The 7000-nt window shown below is 42.6% G+C and overlaps 1 non-coding gene across 1 annotated transcript; it reads right to left on the reverse strand.

Moving 5' to 3' along the window:
* Nucleotides 1-873: 873 nt before the first annotated feature.
* Nucleotides 874-956, reverse strand: trnal-cag (transfer RNA leucine (anticodon CAG)). The gene has a single exon. It is a non-coding gene; the product is annotated as a tRNA-Leu (tRNA).
* Nucleotides 957-7000: the final 6044 nt, after the last annotated feature.

Raw genomic sequence — 7000 nt, forward strand, 5'->3', positions numbered from 1 at the left:
GAACCGAGTCTCTGAATATAGTCAGACTAATTCATAAAGATAAATCTGACCTTAATGTTCTGACAACATTAAGGTCAGATTGTGATGCATTGGTCACCATGACTGAATGATCTAAGTGTTGCTTTCAGTTTGTAGTTTTCTCTATATTGGTCTTCACTGATAATGTCCAGTAAACAGTAACAAAGCTGTGAGGAGGTGACTGAGTGGTTAGGGTGATGGACTGCTAATTCACTGTACAGTGCACGCGTGGGTATGAATCCCATCCATGTCATAAATCTTGCTTTTAGAAGTGATGTTAAGACAACAAAACCTCAAGTATTATGTTTGCTTCAGTACGGAGGATGGTTTTAGTCCATCGACCTTGGGATGGTGGGTCCAGCACACTTCTACTGCACTCTGTTCCCCTCCACTCTGCATTTTAGCTATATTTAGCTTCAATCACTATTCTGGAAGGTCAAAAAACTTACAAGAGTTTGTAAGGATTCAGGGAGACTATCCTAAATCCAGTGCACTTGCAAAAAGGTGGAATACACTTTAAACTTTGTTTCAGCTGAGTTTTTATAGGTTGGTGTCACTGCCTTAAAGTCCAGTCCCATATTAAAAAAATCTATATGGGACTATGGAAGCAGTGGGATTATCTATTTGTTTTGCATGCCCTTATTGTAATTTTTACATTGCATTATTTAGTGTTTAGGTTTTATATGTATGCATTGATACATTTATTCAATATATCATCTCAAAATTAATATTTTAGTATTGATAAAAAACATTTAAGTGGTCACATCTGACTCAGTGTAACAGGGTTAATAATATATATGATTCCACTTGTCATTAATTTAATTATATTTTGGGCATGTCCTCTTTCATGAGGCTTGTCAGGAGTGGGATTTGAACCCACGCCTCCAGAGGAGACTGCAACCTGAACGCAGCGCCTTAGACCGCTCGGCCATCCTGACTGTTACTATACCTAAAATACACAAATTTTGAATGACAACATATTCACTAGCATATCAACACTGCTGCACGTGTCATGACCCCTTGAAAACTGATCTCTGCTGAAGACATTCCAGACTAATTCAGTGACATGGAGATGTTTGATCCAGGGAGGACACTGGACAAACTGCTCTCTATCAAATGTAGAAGACCAGGTGTCAAGCTGCGGAGACATCAGTTTCTAGGCGAGCCAGATGCATTGGTGGTTCAATGGAAGAATTTTTGTCTGCCACGTGGGAGGTCTGGGTTGGATTCCCAGCCAATGGATAAACATCTGTAAATTACCATGTTGTAGTACTTTTCCAACTTTCAAGGCTGGTGCAGGGGCCGTCTGTGTGTAAGGCAAACATGTTATCATCTACACTACAGGAATACAACTGTATGTTTTCAAGAAATCTCTCTGGGCTCCTTTATGATTTCCTAAAGATGACACCCAGTTGGATCATTTGAGTTTAGATTCTCCAAATAAAGTGTCTTATGGGCTTAGTGTATAATGTTGCATTTCCCAGTGCCATGTTCTAAGTCTGAAGGTTGTGTCAGTTTCTGTAGTGTAGTGATCATCATGTTCACCTCACACGCAAATGTACCTGGTTTGAAACCAGGCAAAAACAGAGCTCTTGCCTTGACTGTTGAATATCACTTATGGAAAACTCAGCCTGAGCTTACCAAATGTAACTATGACGCAATCTCTGTGTAGCTGCATCTGATAGCGTACACGTCATATCGTTCATTTCTCTCATTCGTTTATTCTGTGTCCATTGCCACCCCCCTGTAAATTGATCTCAACCAAAGACATTCCAGACTAATTCTTTGTATAGAATAGAAGAAGAATGAGTCTGTCTGGGGCCAGTCATGTATAGTTGAAATTCAGTGACAGCCAATGAAATTTTACACTGCTCTTGAAGCACAGAAGAAAATACTTTATCCTGAAGGAGGTCGTCTTTTAAAAAAGAGAATTACTGTGTGTGGTTCAGGGTATTATTTTATATGGACATTTTAACAAAGCCACTGAAGTAAACAATAGGTGCACCTCCACTGTATTTAATGCAGTTTGTATTTTTGTTGTCTATAAAAGTTTGTGTGGTCATTGTTGTAGCTAGTACAGCCATTATATCTGAATATAGGTCCTTCTATTTGGTTCTTCTGCAATAATAAATGGACACATTACTTTTTATACCTCCCCAGTATTTCTGTACAGTTTCCACACCCATTTACACACTTTAACCTCCACTTGTTAGAAAATAAAACAAATGTTTAAACATTTTTCTGTTTTTAAATATATCAATTTCAACTGGCCTGGAGTTGTATGAGCAAGTTGTTGAGGCCGAGTGGCTTACTTTTTAAAGGCTGTTTTCTTTCATTTCTATCAAACAAGCAATCTTAAAAAAATATAAATAAACTTTGAGCGGGAGCTCCCTTTAGGGGTTGCCACAGTGAATCATCTGCCTCCATTTAACCCTATCCTCTGTATCCTTCACATCCACACCAACTATCCTCATGTCCTCCTTCACTACATCCAAGAACCTTTTTTTTGGTGGTCTTCCACTAGGCCTCCTTCCTGGCAGCTCTAACCTCAGCATCCTTTTACCAATGTATTCACTGTCCTTCCTCTGAACATGTCCAAACCATCTCAACCTGGCTTCCCTGGCTTTTTCTCCAAACCATCTAACATGAGCTGTCCCTCTGATGTCCTCATTCCTGATCCTATCCATCCTCGTCACTCCCAGAGAGAACCTCAACATCTTCAGCTCTGCTACCTCTAGCTCTGCCTCCTGTCTTTTTCTCAGTGCCACTGTCTCTAAACCAGACAACATTGCTGGTCTCACCACTGTCTTGTACATCTTTCCTTTCATTTTTGCTGACACTCTTTTGTCACACATCACACCTGACACTTTCCTCCACCCGTTCCAACCTGCTTGCACACGTCTCTTCACTTCTTTTCCACACTCTCTGTTGCTCTGGACGGTTGACCCTAAATATTCAAAATCCTCCACCTTCTTCACCTCTACTCCCTGTAACCTCACCGTGCTACTTGAGTCTCTCTCATTTACACACATGACTCTGTTTTACTGCGACTAACCTTCGTTCCTCTCCTTTCCAGAGCAAACCTCCACCTCTCTAGATTTTCCTCCACCTGCTCCCTGCTCTCACTACAGATGACAATGTCATCTGCAAACATCATGGTCCATGGAGACTCCTGTCTAACCTCATCTGTCAGCCTGTCCATCACCACAGCAAACAAGAAGGGGCTCAAAGCCGATCCTTGGTGCAGTCCCACCTCCACCTTGAACTCCTCTGTGACCCCTACACCCTGCACCTCACCACTGTCTTACAGCTCTCATACATGTCCTGCACCACTCGAACATACTTCTCTGCCACTCCAGACTTCCTCAAACAAAACCACAGCTCCTCTCTCAGCACCGTCATACGCTTTTTCCAAATCTACAAAGACACAATGCAGCTCCTTCTGGCCTTCTCTGTACTTCTCCATCAGCATTCTCAAAGCAAATATTGAAACTGTGATACTCTTTCTTGGCATGAAAGTCATCTGGAAGAAACTCCTGACCACCCAGAGCCTTTTTCAGCTCCTCGCTGAAAGCCACACAACACTCTTCCTTTTTCAACTTCCACCACTTGGTCCTCTGCTCTGCCCTTATCCTCTTCATCTTCCTCACTACCAGAGTCATCCTACACACCACCATCCTATGCTGTCTGGCTACACTCTCCCCAGCCACTACTTTACAGTCACTGATCTCTTTCAGGTTGGAACGTCTGCACAAAATGTAATCAACTTGTGTACTCCTGCCTCCACTCTTATATGTCACCCTATGCTCCTCCCTTTTCTGGAAAAATGTGTTCACTACAGCCATTTCCATCCTTTTTGCGGTCTACTACCATCTGTCCTTCTGCATTTCTGTCATGCATACCAAACTTACCCATCACTTCCTCGTCACCTCCGTTTCCCTCACCAACGTGTGTTGAAATCTGCCCCAATCACCAGTCTCTCACCACTAGGGATACCCTGAATCACCTCATCCATTTCCCTCCAGAATTTCTCCTTCTCTTCTAACTCACATCCTGCCTGTGGGGCATAACCACTAACAACATTCACCTTCCAGCTTCAGACTCATCACCCTATCTGACACTCTTTTCACCTCCAGAACATTCGTAGCAAAATCCTCCTTCAGGATAACTCCTACTCCATTCCTCTTTCCATCCACACCATGATAAAGCAGCTTGAACCCTGCTCCTAATCTGTAGACCTTGCTACCTCTCCACCTGGTCTCCTGAACACACAAGCTATCCACCTTTCTTCTCTCCATCATATCAGACAACTCTCTAGTTTTCCCTGACAAAGTCCCTACATTCAAACTCCCTACACTAAGTCCTACACTCCTGCCCTTCCTCTTCTCTCTTTGCCTATGAACCCACCTTCCTCCTCTCCTTCTTTGACCAACAGTGGTGTAGTTTCCACTGGCACCCTGGTGGTCATTGTTAACCCGGGCCAGGACCGATTTGGTATGGAAGTCCTATTTGTGATTCACATGTTTGATGTGGCTGAAATTTTATGTCGGAGGACCTTCCTGACACAACCCTCTGCATTTACCCGGACCTGGGACCGGCACGTGAAGACACTGGATTGTGCCCCCCTGTGGTTGCATTTGGGAAATTATTTAGTAAATTCTTAAATAAAATAATTAGATACTTAGGCAAGGCAAGTTTATTTATATAGCACAATTCATACACAGAGTAATTCAAAGTGCTTTACAGAAATAAAAGACACGTTGTCAGGTTTACGCTACACTGACATGGTTCTTTTCCCTGAAGGCAATGAAACACACGACAACTTTGTACCGAGTATCTGTCTGCAAGTGAAAACGCCTCAGTTGCAAACGGAGAGAAGAGACTTTCTTCTCTCCCCCTGCGACTTACACCCTTCTCTCACTCTTTTCATTTAGCAGTCCTTCATTTGTCTAGTGGGGAACAAAACCAGACACAGGATACTTGGGTGCAATAAAACTTCAGTTCATCATGGGTCATAAGGTTATGGAGGTCAGCTGGAGAAACAGACCTCTCACATAAACATCCTATCTTCAGATCTAATTCCACAATGGCAACAATTTGAACTTTTGTCCTTATAACCCCAACATTTCCCTCCTGTTTGTCATTGTGAAACAGACATCAGGCTGACCCAACTTCATAAGATTTTCTGAGTAACCATCATTCATGACAGACCACGGAGGGAGTGGAGGAAATCACATAGGCCCTAATCTAACAGTGATAATGCTAAAATAAAAATGAATAACACACATAGATATGTATGTAGCAAGGCTGGGCGAAAAACCCCTCCTTCAGGGGAAAATTCCCAGCCGACTCCCTCACCAGGGCAGTCACCTTGTGGCTTGCTACCTAAAACGTTACATAGATAAAAGAAAAACATTCACATCTCCTTTACACTCGGCCCTCTTCCTCCTCCGGTGAAATTGTTTGTAAGAGAGTATAGGACACAAAGGCTTGGGTGAACATTTTGGTAATCATAGACTTAATACATGGCAGAATACATGTAGTAAATAAGCAAAACAGTATTAGAACAACAATTAAAGGTGTTATTAGGCATTTCCTGTATCCAGTGCCAGTTTGTGAGGTCAGTACGTGTCCATCGTTTGGCCCTAGGTTTTTTGTGCTCCTTCGTAAAATTGTTATTCGCTATAGTCTCGAGATCTGCCATTGTGAGGAAGATTACAAATATGGTCAGACAGAGCCATACTGGTAGGAGAACACATTCCCACCCTTTAGGACAGACGGTGGGTGCCATAGCTGGGAGCGAGGATTAGATGTTTTCTTCAGCGGCAAAAGGTTTTGATACCGGCCGACTTCCACCTCTACTCGACACTCACCAGATGTTGCAGTACCTTACAGTGGCTCTGGTGAATCCACGTGGGTCTCTCTTGGATCTTTACAGCTGTGGGTGTAGTCAGGATCACAGTGTAGGGTCCTTCCCACTTAGGTGTAGACCAAGTTTTCCTTTTTATGACCTTTATCAGCACTCGGTCTCCTGGTTTAACCCTCTGGCCCTGTGGAGACAAAAGGTCATCTGGCAGATTATTTGCACTCACAACTCCCTTGGTCTTTAACATTTTACTCATCCACTCTGCAAGAGTAGTTTCTCCTTGAGGGTTTTCACACACATCCTCACAAATGGGAAGTGTAAAAGGTCTCCCATAAAGGATTTCAAATGGGGTCAGGTCTTTGTCTGTTGGCGTGACCCTCATGTACATTTTTACCAGAGGGAGGCATTCTACCCATGTCCTCCCCGTTTGCTCCATGGTTTTTCTCAATCTCATTTTTATAGTGCCATTAGTTCTTTCAACTAATCCTGCACTCTGGGGGTGGTATGAGCAATGTTTTTTTAACTCACACCCCAGGTGTTTGGACATTTGTGTAACTACTTCATTCACAAAATGTGGACCATTATCACTGTAAACTCGCTGTGGGATCCCATGATCTGGAATAATATTTTTGCACAGCGCTTTAGCCACTGTTAGTGCATCAGCATTTTTACTGGGCACAATTTCAAACCATTTAGAGTATGCATCTATCAGAACAAGGCAGTACTTGTATGTCTGACATTGTGACAACTCTATAAAATCCATATGAATGACTTGGAATGGATAATCTGGGTTGGGGAATTTCCCTCTCTTTGGTCTGAGATTTCCCTGTGGGTTGTGTTTACAACAAATCAAACAGGATTTACAAAAATTTTTTGAGTAGTTATTGAATCCTGGTGCGTGGAAATACTTTTCCACTGCTTATACCATCCCTCCTGTTGACACATGGCAAGGCCCATGTGTCAAAATAGCTGCTGTATGATAAAGACTTCTAGGTAGGCAAAGTTTGTCTTTGATTTTAAAAAGGTCTTGCTCTATTGTGGCTCCGTCTTTGAGCCAGAGTTGTTGTTCAGCTGGTGGGGCTCTTTTCTGCATGTCCGAAAGTACTTCATGATCTA

Source organism: Mastacembelus armatus, unplaced genomic scaffold, assembly GCF_900324485.2.
Source record: "Mastacembelus armatus unplaced genomic scaffold, fMasArm1.2, whole genome shotgun sequence".
In the NCBI taxonomy this organism is placed as follows: Eukaryota; Metazoa; Chordata; class Actinopteri; order Synbranchiformes; family Mastacembelidae; genus Mastacembelus; species Mastacembelus armatus.